The 18,461-nt window shown below is 36.7% G+C and overlaps 1 long non-coding RNA gene across 1 annotated transcript; it reads right to left on the bottom strand.

The window, feature by feature from the left end:
• LOC126809772 (uncharacterized) lies at nucleotides 1–640 on the bottom strand. Its single transcript, XR_007674940.2, has 2 exons — nucleotides 377–640; nucleotides 1–112 (listed from the first exon to the last, which is right to left on the bottom strand). It is a non-coding gene; the product is annotated as an uncharacterized LOC126809772 (long non-coding RNA).
• Nucleotides 641–18,461: the final 17,821 nt, after the last annotated feature.

The raw sequence follows: 18,461 nt of genomic DNA on the forward strand, positions 1-18,461 counted from the left end.
TTTTAGGGTTCAATGAATTCTCTTTATATCATCATTTAGTTGACAGACAATTCTAAGTTGATTATATGATGAATATCAAGTTGAACATACACACAATACACATATGTGAAAACTGAAATAACAAAAGTTAACAGAATTACTAAACGGTACTAATTGATATACGATAATAACTATAGCACAACGTACAAACTACGTAATATTGTTAGCTAGGAAACGGCGTTTGACAGTGCCTGCATGACAGCTAATACAATACACAAGATTTCAAACCCAAAACGCAATTATACATATCAAATAAGAATACTGACATATACTTAGTTATGTGATGGACATATTAACTGATAATTACAACCAAAAATATATGTTTATAACACAATACCTTTTTGACTTCACCCCTTTCCGCAACGCACAAATTTGGCTGCCATGCTTGATCCCAGACGAAAGACCACGATTTATAGGAGTAACTAATAAATTACATATACAAATTCGAACCAAATATTTATAATCATAATTTGATTAACTGAATAATTATGTACGTATTTAATATTTACTCTAATATATAGAATCTACTAATAAACATATCTATACTTCGGATATAAAATATAATTAGGAAACCATAGAATGTAAACAATTGATGCTCCCAATAGCTACCCCTCGAGGAAGTCATACGGCCTATACTTGACTATGCATTCATTCAATCGCAACACTACGGCAAGACGACAATTGTTACAATACTAAACTTAGGCTGTCTGTCTATAGTTAGCCCCGCTTGAGAACAGACATTAAGCTAGTTGGCCGACATTTTAAGTCCCAAATCGACGATTTTAGTCGAAAACAGTAAGTATACTCCGAGAATTTTGTTAAAGTAGTTATTCTGCTTCCATTTAATAAAATTGAAAAAGTTTATTTAGTCTTTATGTGTATGGCAAATGTGAACCGCATATTACAAAGGAAAAGTATACAAATTTTTGGATATGTCGGCCATTTAGGGCAGAGATCTATTCTCGAAGTAGATAGATTTCTGTGTGTAGAATGGATGATTTAGCGGGAAAATGACATGTGCTAGAGGATTACCGCTTGTATTATTCATTTCACGTCACATTATCTTGGACCTTGGACTTTACGTATCTCTTTAATTTAAAGTACATGTAGTTAGTTGTTGTAAAGGGGGATGGGTCAATGTTAAGATATTCAAGGGTCGAGAGATGAGGATTCTTATCAAATGGAGATATTAAATTGAGTTTTTATACGCCTACATGGAAATGTGCTCGTATGTTGTCATCAACCTCGTTCGTCCGTCCGTCCGGATATTCAAGGGTCAAGAGATAAGGTTCATTATCAAATGGGGATATTAAATTCAGTTTTTATACGCCCATATGGAAATGTGGTCGTATATTATCGTCACCCCTGTTCGTCCGTCCGTCCGGGTATTCAAGGGTCAAGAAATGAGGTTTATTATCACATGGCAATATTAAATTCAGTTTTTATACGCCTATACATGGAAATGTGGTTGTATATTGTCGTCACCCCCGTTTGTCCGTCTGTCCAGAATTGTGACACCTGTGCATATATATTATACAGATCGCCACATTCAGAAAATGTCCTTTATATCAGTACAAATAATTAAATATAAAAATTTTTCTGAATATATCCATTCCTATCGTCTCTTGAATGGCGATAGTCTGCCAGTTGACGTCATGCGTTAGAACGTCAAACTAAAGTCACGATAAGGATGATAATCCGGATAGAATCTCGGAAAACGCTAAAAGATAATTAATACTTTTTGGAGACAGGAACTGGTTCCATATACTTCATGTGTGTGGTGGAGTTGAGGGGGTGAACTGGACCTGTCTCGACGTTTAGTCTTAAATGATTTGCCAGTATAATAATTAGTTCATTTGTTAACAGGTTCAATGCCCTGATGTAAATTGTTTCTAAAGAGAGGGCAGCTGGGAGAAACGTACAATATATACAAATTGAAATTGATTTATTGGTTGATTATTGGTACATTTTGTAAAACAGGTTCATTTAACGAAATGAAATGAAATGAAATGAAATGGGGTTTAATATCCTACTGGGCTAATGAAGACGGGCATACGCCATACAGTGTGCTATGAGGGAAATTTTTCCCGGGCAGCGGCACTACGGCCTACCCTTATATCGAATTCCAACTGCCAAGGGATCTTTTACGTGCACGCCAATGTGTACACGGGACCTCGGTTTTTCGTCCCATCCGAACGACTAGACAGCTGTCCTTGTCAGGCCCTCCGTCCTGCATCACTGGAAAATCTGGATGAACTTCTGGCCAACCTCCAGGATAGCGAGCCAGCGTCTTACCCACTTAGCCACGTGATCCCCCGGTTCATTAAACTATCCATTACTCAACGTCCTATAAATGCATAGAACTTTGTAAACAATATCTGTCTATGTCACCCCAAGAGGTTCTATGTCCAGTTGATCCCATCTGGGAGCTGGGCCCATAGTCACTTATTCATCAATATTTTTTTACAAATTTTTAATATTCTCCATTTTCTTTGATTTTTATCCTTTATTTATTTATCTATCTATAATTATTTGTCCTGTACCTTATCTATAAGTTCTCTTTTATGTACTGTAGAAATCTTTTTTTTTAAATTCATAATCTTTTAAAGGGAATATTTTCTTTCGATATTTTCTCTGTGTTACCTTCTTCTTAAAAGTATTTCAATTTAGTGCATAAGTGATGTCTTTAGTGCTTGGTTGGGTTGTTATTTAATTTTGATATATTTAAATTATATGTTTTGGGGGCATGGGGTAGGGATATTGTGCACATATCTATAATATTCTTAGTTCTTTTTAAGGTTAATTTAAAAAAAAAAAAATTAAATATTTCTTTTTTTTATTTTGTGATTGAGGGTGGGGTGTGGAATTTTGTTATTATTTAACACAATTTTATTAGTATTGGAATTAACTTTTATTATTACTATTCCGAATGACTCAGTGCTTGTTTTGGGTAACTTTTTTTCAATTTAACTTTTATTAGTATTGGAATTATCTTTGTTTATTAACCCTCGAGATGTCTGTTTAGTATTGATTTGGCATTAAATTAATTTTTCAAAAAATGAAATGAAATAGGGTTTAACGTCCTACTGTTCTGCTCCGAACTGGGCTTATGAAGACGGACATACGCCATACAGTCTGCTATGAGGGACATTTTGCCCGGACAGCGGCACTACGGCCTACTCTTATATCGAATTCCAACTGTCAAGGGATCTTTTAATGTGTACACGGGACCTCGGTTTTTCGTCCCATCCGAACGACTAGACAGCTGTCCTTGTCAGGCCCTCCGTCCTGCATCACTAACAAGTGGGAACCACACCGGAAAATCGGATGAACTTTCTCGGCCAATGCAGGGATCGAACACCCGACCTCCAGGCTAGCGAGCCAGCGTCTTACTCACTTAGCCATTTTTCATATCATTTAATGAATAAATAATAATTTAACAAACAAAATTATTGTTAGGTCATTTATCAAACATTACAGTTAAAACAGAACAAACGGAGGGGGGGGGAGGGGGCAACATGGGAAAGGTTGCTATACTAGATATAAATTGGTAAAATACAACACAAGTTGGTCACGTTATCAAACGAGAAGCTGGTCGAAGAAAATAGCAGGATGAAATTCATGACATTTTGGTATCCTGTATAGTATTGTCATAGTGTGCAACAAACATATTGAAGTTTCTGGGTTTATATCCTAATTTTGGTTACCATAGAATTGATGAGCATGCCTTCTAAAGTATTTAATCCGTTTCTACTGGGGAGGATTATAACCCAGACCAAGACATGTTAACAACCAAAGTTTAACTTGAAAGAGTGATTATCGATTTGAAAGCAAACTAGTGGCTTAAGCTTCAATTTAATTAATTAATTGTTAGTGTACAACAAATATATGTCTGTTGCACACTATGACAGCATGTTAGCTGTGAATGCTAAAAACTTCCCCAAACATAAATATCTTGGAAAGTTTTGTAAAGTTAATGGCACGTAATCTTCAGATAAACACCAAGCTTAAAGTTGCTAAATCTTCGACATTGAAAACACGACTTTTTTTGCAATTTAAATCAGCATTAGTGTTGTCATCTTACCTGGAAACGATGGGCTTCTGATATCCAATATTTAAGACAAAATAAACATTTTACCATTGTTACCATAATGCGTTCCAGCGCCATTTGTACAGTGGCGGCGCCAGCCGTCGGTGATTGGAGGGGCAAAACTCGGGCAAAGTCCAAGGTTAAGGGGGCAAAGGCACGAGCGTCAACTAGGGGTAGGGGGCCTCCCCCAGAAAATTTTGAAAAACCGGTTGCCGGAAATGCAGCCTGGCAGTATTTCAGGCACTGATCGATGAGGTAAAGTGTCAAACGAACGGACTTGCGAATTACGACCAAGCCCACTCACGAGCGTCAAAGTAGAGAGTACTCCCCCAGAAAATTTTGAAAAATAGACTGCCGGAAATGCTGTCTTACAGTATTCCCAGGCACCGATCGTCGAGATAAATAGATCTGACCAGATACCGTCCGTCGCCTGATCACTAGTTTATCCGACTAGAGAACAAAATGTCAGACGAACGGACTTGCGAACCTCAACGAATTCCCCTTGTGAACGCCAAAGTAGCGAGTCCATTGGGGACCTCGCCAAGAAAATTTTGAAAAATAGACTGTCTGAAATGCTCTAAAACATGAAAGTTTATGACTGAGTGGGGATGTGGGATTTATTCACTGTAGAAGGTATTGATTACCGAAACGTATCACAAATACTTTTTTTTTTTTCTAAAATTATTGGGGGGGGGGGGGGGGCAACAAGGGGTAGGACAGATTAATGGGTGACGCCGCCACTGCATTTGTAACAAGGTGCTCAAAGAATGAGGCTAGACATATTTCACAAGTCATGTCAAACGGTGATATCATGTTCTTATTTGGGGAGCATGCGCAATAAATAATATCGGTGTTGACTGGAATAGCCAGACGCTAGAAACTGACTTGCGGTTGAGACTTCTGGCGTATTTCGCCGAACATAACTGATGACAATTCACAGTTAAACGGACGCGATTGAATGTAAAACAGTTTAAAATTACATTATTATATGTGTTGCCACCCATTTGTGGCAATTTCTAGCTCCAAATTATTAGCAATTTAGCTCCTTTAAGGTTCCGCAAATTCACATCCCATTGAGAGCTCGGCTTTGACTGAATATTTCCTTGAACATTAAAATGAATTCCAACATTACAGTTCTATGGGCGTTTAATATTTATAACATGTTTGGAAGCTTTCTGCGAAAATATATATCCCAAAACTGTTGGATAGGCCTAGTGGGTTGTGCTTCTTCTGCTTTCTAGAACTCTGATCTGCATCTGGAGGCAATGTAGAATTAGGGGGTTGTGGCGCTGTATCATACAGTGGTTTCGATTTCCCGATTGTACGTGACAAGGAGTAGGGTGGCCTATCCAACCTCGTGGGTTTTCTCCGGGTCTTCTGGTTTCCTCCCACTGCTAATTCAGACAATAGGAGGAACCCTATCAGAAGTTCCCTACCGTCGTTTTATATTTATGAAATTTTGTTAACAAACAGGGCTGCTTAAAATAGATTTTTATGGCCTGGGATAGTCCCTTGCCATTAAAACTTCAACAGGGATTCGAAGTAGGCCTAAGCTTTTGATAGACAAATTAATTTGAATACTAGTATGTTTTATTTCAAGTACATCATCAAATCACACAGTTCGTGCATGGGTGGTCCCCCCTTGTCAGTGATGCAGGACGGAGGGCCTGACAAGGACAGCTGTCTAGTCGTTCAGTTGGAACGAAAAACCGAGGTCTCGTGTACAAATTCGCGTGCGCGTAAAAGATCCCTGGATAGTTGGAATTCGATATAAGAGTAAGCCTTAGTGCCGCTGTCCGGGCAAAAATTTCCCTCATAGCACACTGTTTGGCGTATGCCCGTCTTCATTAGCCTAGTTCTTTTCTTTGCGTGCATGGGAATTTGTACCTTAATCGATCATTCAACTTGGCTCTGCCTTTAAAATATAGTATCATCGATCCTGGGCCCTGTTTCTCGAAATCTTAACTAAAGATAAAATCCAATTTTAGTAGATACTTCAATTTTGATTGACTAAGCACTAAAATCAATCTAATAATATCCAATCAAATTACTAAAATTTGGATTTTATCTTAGTTAAAATTTCGTGAAACAGGTCCCAGAACATAAGGGCAAACAAACGCGTAAACACAATGAAAAAAAAAAGGGCGTGGTCTCATATCCACCAGTCTGTCCCGACCCCCTTTTATTATTTATTCAATGACAAAAGTACATTTCTTTTCTACATATTATCTTAATTAAATATATAAGGGATTTTCCAGTGGCGCGGGGCGGTGGGTGGGGGTTAACGTGGGCGTGTTCTGGCAAGGAAAACCTTCATTCGGTAGCTACGAATAACTAGAACGTTAAACTAGGTTTCATTTCAATCCATTTTTATATGTTCACAAATAAATACTATGAACACAGAATTAACGAAATCATTCAGGGCGTTTCCCATTCGTAGGATATATAAAAGCGGAGACCCAGTAACGAAGAAGTTTTCAGAATTGTAATATAAAAGTCCAATTTTTTAACTGTTTGATTTTTGACGGTTGTTATTGGACCAAACAAATATGTTCTCTAAAAAATACTTTAAACAATATGAACACAGAATTAACTAAATCATTCAGGGCGTTTCCCTTTCGTATATAGGATATATAAAAACGGAGACCCAAGTAACGAAGACAATTTCAGAATTGTAAAATAAAAGTCCGATTTTTCAACCGTTTGATTCTTGACGGTAAAAGTTATTGAACCAAATAAATAAAACAATATATATAAATGATAGGAAAATTATTAACCATTAGAAATTTTCTAGTCGTCCACCAAATATTGATTAAAGATAAAAATATATTTATTTAATAGTCAATACAAATAAAGATGACAACAAAACACCTGTCTCTAATAAAAATGTATAAACCATAGATTCTGTAGTACATTATACGTTGTAGACCTACTTGTTACTTCTAGCATAAGAAGAGCTGACAAGGAAAAATGAAATGAAATGGGGTTTAACGTTCTACTGTTCTGCTTCTATACTGGGCCAATGAAGACGAGCATACGGCAGTGTGCTATGGGTTGAATTCAGCCCAGGCAGCGGCACAATGGCCTACTCTTATATCGAATTCCAACTGCCAAGGGATCTTTTACGTGCATTCCAATGTATACACGGGACCTCGGTTTTTCGTGTCATCCGAAGGACTAGACAGCTGTCCTTGTCAGGCTCTCCGTCCTACATCACTGACAAGGGGGAACCACGCCGGAAAATCTGGATGAACTTTCTCGGCCAATGCAGGGAACACCCGACCTCCAGGCTAGCGAGTCAGCGTCTTACCCACGTGATCCCCTCTTAGATTATGTAGTAACTGCAGTGCATATTGTATATAATATACTTGTTACTTCTAGTCCAAGTAGGGTGACTACCTTTGCTTGATCATCGCGGGACATTTCAGAAAAATATATGTTGCTCAAAATCCCTCTTATTTTCGGCGGAGCCGTGGGCGGCGGTGCTGTTCACTCCGAACGCCGTAAGGCTGAGACCGCGATTGGGTGGGGTGGGGGTAGGGCGTCCCTTCCCCGAAAAATTTTGAAAACTATAGACGCCCGGAAACGCCATTCCCAGCAATCTGAGACAATGTTGCGGAAATACTCTGATTTTGTAGTTATAACTTGTGATTTCTCCTGGATACATAACGTCTCAAGATAGTTTAATAAGTTTATGATTTATGATGAAGTAAAGACAACAGGCATTGAAAGATATCCAATAAAACTTCAAGATTTAAAAGCTTTGTTCGACTTCACGGTTTGTAACAATCTGCGATTTCTTAATGTATACTTGTGAAACTCCTGACACGAATATTTAAAGTTTAATTTAAATTAGCTAAGTCTCTAACTCAATATCATCCAAAATCTTCCACATTAAAAACACGATTTATTTGTCGGTTTAAATCAACATTGATGTTGTGATCTCACCAGTAAAAAGATGGGCTTCTGATATTCAATATTTATTAAGACAAAATAAACATTTTACAATTGGTACACGAATCGTGTACCATAATGCGTTTCAGCGCTATTTGTAATAAGGGACACGAAAAACGAGGCTAGGCTTATTCCACAAGTCATGTCAAACGGCGACGCTATATTCTTATCTGGAGAGCAAGCCCAATAAATAATATCGGCGTAGACTGAAATAACCAGACGCTAGAGATTAAAATTCGATTGAGAATACTGGCGTATTTCACCGAACCTAAATGAATAAAAATTACAGTAAAAACAGAAACGTTTGAATGTAAATCAATTTATATACATTCATATTACATTATTGTATGCGTTGCGACCCATTTGTGTCAATTTCTAGGTCCCAAATATTAGCGACTTAGCTCCTTTAATTTGAATTTCACATCTAATAGGTTTTACTGATGTCTGGTTTTTGTTAACGCCACAATGCGTTCAGCATAAGCATTGCAAACTGACATGGAAAGAACAAAGAAAATAAACATTGAAAGATATTTTCATCCATTTCTCGCCCACGTTTAACATTTGGGTTAAACATTGGCACCCACTACTCTCCTGTGACAATGAATTTTCTTACAAATCAGTTTTATTTGTTTTGATTTATGTATATCTGGTGTGGGGGGGTGGGCTGGGTTGGAGGTCTAATTCACAAACATTTTAAACAGTGATTATTGAAAATTGAACCCTATTAAATGCCCCTTATTTCTTAAATAAATGAAACGAATTGGGGTTTAACCTGCTACTGTTCTGCTCCTACTGGGCTAATGAAGACGGACATATGACATACAGTGTGCTATGAGGGAAATTTTGCCCGGGAAGCGGCACTACGGCCTATGTATACTCTTATATCGAATTCCAACTGCCAAGGGATCTTTTGCGTGCATAAAAATATTTGTGTTGATATTACCATGGACCCAGTCCATTGTCCTTGTTCATGGTATTATGTACTAGGACAAGTTTCAGAATTGTTGTTGATATCGACCATTGGACAGAAACAGAAATTAGAGTCAGAATTATTTATAGACGATAGTGTTATATCAGATCACACGTAAGCATTATTACGGTCACACTGTATGATGTAACGCGAACGTGCAAATAAAATGGATTTATCTCCCTTTGTGATTAAAAAATCACGTTTTGTTGTTTTCTTTAATAATTGGTAGACGTAAAAGATCAAATCATATTTTTATTACTTTAAAATGACAAATGGCACAGCTGGCATTAATGGTATTTGTTATAAACAACAATAATCATGGAATCAGCTCGGAAAATACTCGGTTATCAGTTCGTTGGCTTGCAGGGTGACCATGTGACTTCACTGTTGTTATTTTTGGAGCGAGTGAGTCGAGAGTTTGTTGTTGGTGCGAGTGAGCGAAGGGAAGTGCGATTGTGAAGTAAAAGCAAGGTTTCGCCATCAGGAGAGAAAGAATTTAATACTTGCACCAGTTAGTTTCGAAGTCTGAATAAAGATTTAAGAATGTCAGCTAGAGATACGATTGCTTTGGGTAGAGAAATTCCAACCAGGAAAGTTATCCTGCATGATGTAGCTCATATGCCGAGCGATTACAGTTCTACACCGGGGGGAACGATTTTCTCCACAACACCGGGAGGTAAGTCACCAACATAACAGCTTTTTGTTCGCCGTATTTCAAATATTTGATTTATTATTTCATTTAAAACTGATGCCGAATAACTGTTGCTCTCTTCAATATTGAAGAAACAGGATTTAAATTCTTCAGGCATATGTACCGTTATGTAGAATTTTCAACATGGCGTCTTCACCATGTGACAGAAGTTATAGAAACGAATATCAACAATGTTGTCATTTGTTTAATTTATTATACCCTCTGGTGATTATCAAAAGCCTCGAGTATCGCAATGCATTAAAACGTAAAGGACTTTGTGTATGCACAACAGTGTTGCCATTTATTATGAATGACATCATCAATCTCCGTTCATTGACCGACTTTCCAGGCGAATAATTTCTGCTTATTTCAGCCGAATTATCTCCCGTAACAATATTTACTATTTATATAAAAGATTTTTTTTGCAAAGCTGATTAGATTTTATTTATAGAAATCATAAGTTATTTCATTAATTCTGTAAATGATTTTAAATGTAAAAATTGAAGCGTGGAAATCCTTTATTTACGTTTTGCACCGCCATGACCTTGACTTTATATTGTATTGTTTACATCCTGCACGTAAGTGATAGAGCATTGACAAACTTCGCAGTCAATTAAAACAATTATGTCAGTGTCCTTTTAACCTCAAAGATAAGAGAACAAGGGGATTAGGTTATATAATTGTTCAGCCCACAGATCGGAGAAAAAGTAGGTCAGTGTGTCAGAATTGGGGTGATTACCATCAGGTCATAGCCCCGTGTAAAACTCTGTCAACAAGCGTGTAATACAGCACCACCGATATAACACGTGCTCTAAGCTCAACACCAATCAGACAGTACTATTATTGTTGTCTAAATAATGATCAAGCAATTTAATTTTAAGGCAATGATTGATGAGCATGAATTTATTAAATGTGTTTCTGGCTTGATATTTGATAAGTTTGTTTACATTTGAAAAAGGTGCCCCTGTCCCCAATTTTCTAAATATAACCCTAACCCTAGTCTAAATAATATTGAAGCACTTTAATTTTAGAGCTATGATAAAAATGGCCATGTAGTGTCTATATATCTCTTATAAATAAAAGTTATAAAATTTGTTTCTGATTTAATATTTAATAAATTTGTATACACTTGAAAAAAAGTGCCCCTGTCCCCTGTCTGCAGTATTTATAAAATAGGAATGCCAATGGAGTTCAACATCTTGTTAGGGGGAGGATTTATCCCAGGCAGCAGGAATCCAAACTCGAAACTGGCAAATTATCTATCGCTGATATTTTCATTTTGTTTCATTTTGAGAGATTTTCTAATGTTGTTTTTCTTAATTTAATGATTAAATGATATTAAATGAAATGGTGTTTAACATTTAACTGGGCTAATAAGAGAGAGAGAGAGAGAGAGAGAGAGAGAGAGAGAAGTGTGGTTTAAGGTCCACTTGACACAAACTAGGTCATTTTGGGACTAACATATGGTTCAATTTTATTTCAATAATTCGCATGCGCGTAGGGGTCTTTAGCAGTGGGAGGAAACCGGAGGACCCGGAGGAAACCCACGAGGTTGGACAGGTGACCCTACTCCTTGTCACGTACAACTGGGGAATCGAAGCCACGCCAGTTGACTCAATGACAGACTTTATGATAAAACGCGCATGTGCTAACTATTCAGCCATCCTCCCCCCACCCCCCCCAGGCTAATAAAGACGGGTATGTGCTATGAGGAAAATTTTGCTTGGACAGCGGCACTACCGCCTACTTTTGTATATAATCCCGACAGGTCCTCTGGTTTCCTCCAACTGCTAAAGACCACTACGCGCAAACAAATTATTGAAATAAAATTGAACCATATGTTAGTCCCAATATGACATAGTTTATGTGGAATGGACCTCTCAATTAAACTGGAAGCTGCAATTCCTTAAAAAATATATTAGATAAATTATTATTTACGATCAGTGTAGACTGTTCAATATTTAGATGTCTCACTCAATTTGTATATACATATAGACATTACTATTTACGACATATTTTTACAATGAGATTTCTAGCAGATGTTGACTAGATGAGTCATGGTTTGATAGTATCATAGTTGTAATCAACTTTGTCAACAATATATTTCACATTATCTATCTCAACCTAGATTATTTTATTTTTTTATTTTAAGAAATATTATATTTACTATAAGGGGGATTGGATGGCCGAATGGTTAGCATGTGCGTGCTGTATCATAAAGTCTGTCTTCGAGTCAACTGGCGTGGTTTCGAATCCCCAGTTGTACGTGACGAGGAATAGGGTCACCTGTTCAACCTTGTGGGTTTTCTCCGGGTCCTCCGGTTTTCTCCCACTGCTAAAGACCCCTACGCGCAAGCGAATTATTGAAATAGAATTAAACCATATGTTAGCCCCAAAATGACCTAGTTTGTGTCGAGTGGACGTTAAACCCCATTTCTCTTTCTCTCTATTTACTATAAATGTATGGGAGGTTGGGGAACAGGCAAAATGCCAATGTCAGACCCCTATCCCCATTTACAATACAAATTATATACTAATAATGAAAAGCTGTATATACAATAAATATATACAACCTGTACTTAGCTGAATACACCTACTGTCTGAACCTTACTATTTTATAAATGGATTTCTTCGATTATGAACAAACTATTTTAACTTTGGTTATTATAAACTTACCTGTGTGTTTGAAATCAACTCCGGTTAAATAAAACCCATTGCACAATTAAATATCCCAACAAATAAAAAAGTTCTGTCTTGAAAAATTGAACTCACACAAACTTTTGACATCGGGCAATACCAAAATTTAGTATTAAGTAGTGATATGTGTCGTGCACCAACCAGGGTATGCTTTCTTGATAATTGTCTATCATCTATATTTGGTAGTCTTGATGTTTCCGTCTCAAGAGGTTAAATAGGGGCCAACTGGTACTGATATGAGGTAACTGGTCAAGGACTTTGGCTACCTAAACAACATACATACAGATAACAGGTCTGGCAACAAAAAGCGTCTAGTTGTTGGAACAGGACAAAAAAAAAACTAGATACATTTTCACGAAAAAGATCCCAACAAAATGTCCCTCATAATGATACACTGCATGGCATTAGCCCAGTTGGGTGCCTTTGTGTCTAAATGAGTAAAATGTTGGCTCGCTAGCCTTGGGGTCAGTGTTTCGTTACTGGTGATGGCCGAGAAAGTTTGTCAGGATTTTCCGACGTGGTTTCCCCCTTGTCAGTGATGCAGGACGGAGGGCATGACAAGGACAGCTGTCAAGTTGTTCGGATTGTAAGAAAAACCCAGTTTTGGTGTACACATTGGCGTGCATGTAAAAGATCCCCAAGCAGTTGGAATTCAATATTAGAGTAGGACGTAGCGCCGTTGTCCGGGCAAAATTTTCCTCATAGCACACTGCATGGCGTATGCCTGTGGTTAGTACTAAGTGATAAGGCCAGCTCAAGTTTTTCGTCATAGGTCACTTGATGTAAACAGATCTAGCGCTAATCCCAACCCTAACCCTGGATCTAGCCCCAATGCTTACGCTACCCCTAACCTACAATCTTGCCAACAATCACGTGCCCTAACCTTATTTACATCAATGACCTTGACAAAAATTGAGCCGGCCTTAACAAATAGATTTAGCCGTATGCCTGTCTTCATTAACTGGGGGGTTGGGTGGCTGAATGGTTAGCGTGTGCGCGCTGTATCTTAAAGTCTGTCATTGAGTCGACTGGCGTGGTTTCGAATCGCCGGTTGTACGTGACAAGGATTAGGGTCGCCTGTCCAACCTCGTGGGTTTTCTCCGGTGCCCCCGGTTTCCTCCCACTGCTAAAGACTCCTATGCGCAAGCGAATTATTGAAATAAAATTAAACCATATGTTAGTCCCGAAATGACCTAGTTTGTGTCGAGTGGACGTTAAACCCCATTTCTCTCTCTCTCTCTCTTTCTCGTCTTCATTAACCCAGTTGTAGCAGAACAGTAAAATATTAAACCGCATTTCATTTAATTTCATTAGCCAAGCTGATGCAGATAAGTAGGATATTAAACCCCATTTCATTTGATTAGAAGATAAATTATAAAAATTGATTGCTATAAACTAGGTAAATGTATGTAACATGTTGTTTATTGATTATTTTATTACATGTGTTAAGTCACATGAGTATAATATGATTAACTATGATATATCATAGTTAGAACACATCAATAACAGTCAGAATTACATGATATTGACATAAACATACAGAACTTGATTCTATAATATGAATAGTTAGAACACGTCATTGTCAATAACAGTCAGAGCCCTGTTTCTCGAAATCTTAAATAAAGATAAAATCCAATTTTAGTAGATACTTAGTTAAAATTTCGTGAAACAGGTCCCAGAATTATAGGAGATTGACAGAAACGTACAGGACGTGATTCTATAGAATACTATTATCGTTTATAAATGAGAGACGTTTCAACTAGCTTCTAGAAACCATGAACTGTTGATAGAGCCAATTATTGAAATAGAATTGAATCATATGATCTACGGTAGTTTGTGTGGGGATTGGACAATAAACCCCATTTCTCTCTCTCTCTCTCTCTCTCTCTCTCTGAAAATAGTAATTGCAATTATACATATTTGCCTCTCCATTAGCAAGATTGATTAAAAACAAAAATAATGCAAAATTCATTGATATCTGGGGGGTGGGGGGAGTGGGCCAGTATGCCCAGTAAATATATGCCTTCATTGATGAACTCAAACATTTAAAGAATTATAAAAATTAAAAATTATTCAATTTATTTAAATTACCTAGTTTGTGTGGAGTGGATGTTAAACCACATTTTTCTCTCCCACGCACAATTATTTATTTTATTTTATGAAATATTTTTCAGGCACACGTATTGTTTATGATCGAGCATTCCTACTTCAGTGTCGAAATTCCCCGTTAACTAAAAGTCCCCCGCTAAACATGGCCAAAATACCAGGAGTAACCACGCCTGCTGAACCAGAAAAAACCAAGAGTAACGGCAAAAAACCAGCTGCTCAGAAAACAGGTAAGTTACGTTATGCCGCTGCCCAGGCAAAATTTCCCTCATAGCACACTGTATGGCGTATGCCTATCTCCATTAGTACAGTTGGAGCAAAACAGTAAGATGTTGAACCCCATTTCATTTCTAACAATGGAACTAGATATATAATCGACCATCTCCCCACTTTTTCTGTGACCATATTTGAACTGTTAATATCTAGAATGAAAGATTATGATCATATTTAAAATGTTAATATCTAGAATGAAAGATTATGATCAATTTTAAAATGTTAATATCTAGAATGAAAGATTATGATCAATTTTAAAATGTTAATATCTAGAATGAAAGATGACCATATTTGGAATGTTAACATCTAGAATAAAAGATGACCATATTTGGAATGTTAACATCTAGAATGACAGATATGACCATATTTGGAATGTTAATATCTAGAATGAAAAATATGACCATAGTTGAAATGGTAATATCTAGAATGAAAGAGATGACCATATTTGGATTGTTTTAAAAATATCTTCTAGAATGAAAGATATGAATATTTAAGTCTTCCTTTTTCAGGTGAAAATCCAGGGGATGAACCTCAGTTTGAGATGGACATATAAATCGCTACCCAGAATGCCTTTCATTTCCTGTATTAATCAACCGAACAGAATAGTGTTTACTAACGAACATGGTGTAGTGATATTTGGAACAATACATTATATGTGTTTTTTTTTTACCAACCACTGTATCAAATATGGTATTGTTTTAAATGTTCTACAGACCAATCAGAAACCTGGTTCTGTGTATTTAGCCAATCAAAAGGCTTCGTTCAAGTCACACAGTATTCTCAGGATTTATTTGAACAGTTGCTGCGTACGTTAGCGACAGAACTTTTCAAACAAACGGTTTGATAATTATGTAACAGGTTGAAAGATATTACACAACTGGAAACAGGTGCTTGTTTTAAAGACAAAAGTGGATTCTTCCAGCGAATGACAGAAACTGGATTCATATGTTTTGGACATGTTTATTTTTTATCGAACATATTATGTTACAAATTAGAAAACAATTCCAAATAAGGACTTAATTGATTTTCGATAACTTAATTTTCTCTCGATGTTTTTGGGGTTTTTAGTTGTCACAATTTATGTTTGTTTTGGGCATTTTTTTGTTATTTAATAATTAATCGATTTAATTAAGTTTTTAACTTTATTACCTGTTTTTTTTTTAGTTTTTAGTAAAAAGTTAATGTAATGTATTCAATGTAATAATGAGTCTTGATTGCGTAAACTAGACAATGGACATGATTTTTTCCGGTCTGATATTTGTTGCCATGGTATAAGTTGGTGTGTGGGATTGTTATCTGCACCCCTTCGTTTATTGAAACCATCGTACACAGTTGTCGAGTGGCTTGTCATTATGTTGAATACTTTATATCAATTTGTCCTACGGCATTCTGGGAAATTCATCGTGTTTCGTTGTCACACATTAACCAAAGATTATGAATTCCCCAAATGTACTACATCTCGATGTAATGGAGATATTTGTTTTAAATCTGATTAGTGCTATAATGGATGTCGTCCATGAAAAAAAATAAAAACAAGGAAATTGAAGGCATAATTTGTCACTGGTGTAAAAAAAAAAAACGAAAAAAAACCCTGTGTGCATTCCCTCTAGTTATTGGTTATGGTGTGCAAATTTTATTCCTGTGACAGTATGTGCGCTAATTATTTATACACATGTAAACTTCAAATGATTTCATATCGCATTTCTAATGAAACCGGATTGTATAATAAAAACGGTACACAGATCCTATTTCGTTTTTATAGTTCAAAATTTTGTTTTACTTGTCTTTACTACACTAAGATCTGGAAGAGTTGTTATCATTGATGTGTTCTGAATGATGTGAGCGATTAGCCAATGAAACAGTCTGTTACGGCGAGCTTTAGGCGTGTTTGGCATGGAACTGTGGGTAATCTACAAGTAACATCAATGCTGATTGGTTGATCAAATGTCTGACGTCATAGGGTCAACACCCGCTCGTATGACCTCTGACTCGACCTATCGCTTCATGTAGTGTAGGCCATCGAAAGTATAAAAAAAACGAAACAAAATATAGATCTGTATTGTAATCAGATTTTCTCACAATCAGAATATTCTTTTCATGTGGTCTAAAATTTGTGCACACATTAATTTGTTTGTGCTTGTTGCACAATGTGTGCCACATGCACACAATTAATTTAGAGGGAACAGTCCATGCATGAATTTAGATGAGACGTCCTGTCTTTTACAAACTTTCGATAAGCAGGTCATTCAAAATGTCTTCCCTTTCAACTAAAGCGACAGGAATCGTCAACTGAATCTGTTGGCAAGCCTTGTAAATTAAGTTTTTAAAATTATTATAGGCCATATCACCTGCTTCTGGTGGCAAGCCCTTTAAATTATTTAAAACAAGTTTTTAAAATTGTTATAGTGCATTATCCTCTCTGGAATCCATACTTAAACATGTAATACTAAATTTAGGAATTGAAATTTAATGTATGCTTTTAAACAGTAAATCATGATCTGTTATATCAGTTCCAAAATGGTTAAATCTATGTTTTAAGTCTTTCGCTTTTCGCTGTTTCAAAAAAAAAAATGGAGAGCTGCTTTGGTGTAATACGCTTTAAGACAAATTGTAAAATTAATTAATGAATTTAATGAATACGTGTTTTTAAGTAGGGTTTCTTTTTTGGGTCTTGATTTTAAGATTGTTTCTTTTATGAGTTCCAGTAAATGAGTTCACTAAATATCTACTATTTTACATGACATTATGTTGCATATTCTGTAAATATATTTGTTTAAAATCAAACTAAGGCCCATTTTCCAGGCAGGCATTTCCGCTGGCGAAAAAGTTGGCTCTAGTACAAATGTTACGGGACCATTTCCATGTAAATGGGGAAAACGTGCGCCTGCATGGAAAACCGGCTTAGCTTAAAGAATGCTCATATAGTAACCAGTGTTGAAGATTCGCTCAACTTACAGTGTAGTAGTCACTAACTTCCAGTATAGTAGTCACAAACTTCCAGTATAGCAGTCTGGTAAAACTGAATAAACCATTGTACTGGCTTTCCGGGCACAAGATGAATTTTATCAGGGCATTAAATGACTTCAGGGAGAATTACACAAAGCATCGCAGGACTATGGATCTTGCGGTATACCAAGCGTTGCAGGATCATGGATGGATCTTGCCACTTAAATGCATTTTTTGTTGTCTGTTTGACGAAGTACATGTACTTCTGAAGCTGTCAGTTGTCACGATGACTGGTTGTCATGGCAGCATATGCCACTATGATGGTTTACATGACGACAGTGGGTTAAATGATCTTCAGTCTTTAGGGAACACTACATGGGTCTTGCGGCTCTTGTCACTTCTGTGCATTCTGTGTCATCCAGGTAATGAAATGCTACGGACTCTTTTCAGTTGTAATGATTGCCGAATATGACGACAATGCCACGCTAATTGACTGTATCATGGTTTTCGTCTTTTCAGTGAAATAACATAGAATTTGTCACATGAGGTTGACAGATCTCATTTGAATCGGTGAAATTCCAGATCAGAATATATCGAAAACAAACACAGATGCATTAGGTTCACCTTCCATCTCCATTATCAAGGTGTAACGTTGGCTATTAAAATACAGATGTGACATCACCCTTTGATGTTGG

The sequence above is a fragment of the Patella vulgata genome, chromosome 2, assembly GCF_932274485.2.
Source record: "Patella vulgata chromosome 2, xgPatVulg1.2, whole genome shotgun sequence".
Lineage (NCBI taxonomy): Eukaryota > Metazoa > Mollusca > Gastropoda > Patellidae > Patella > Patella vulgata.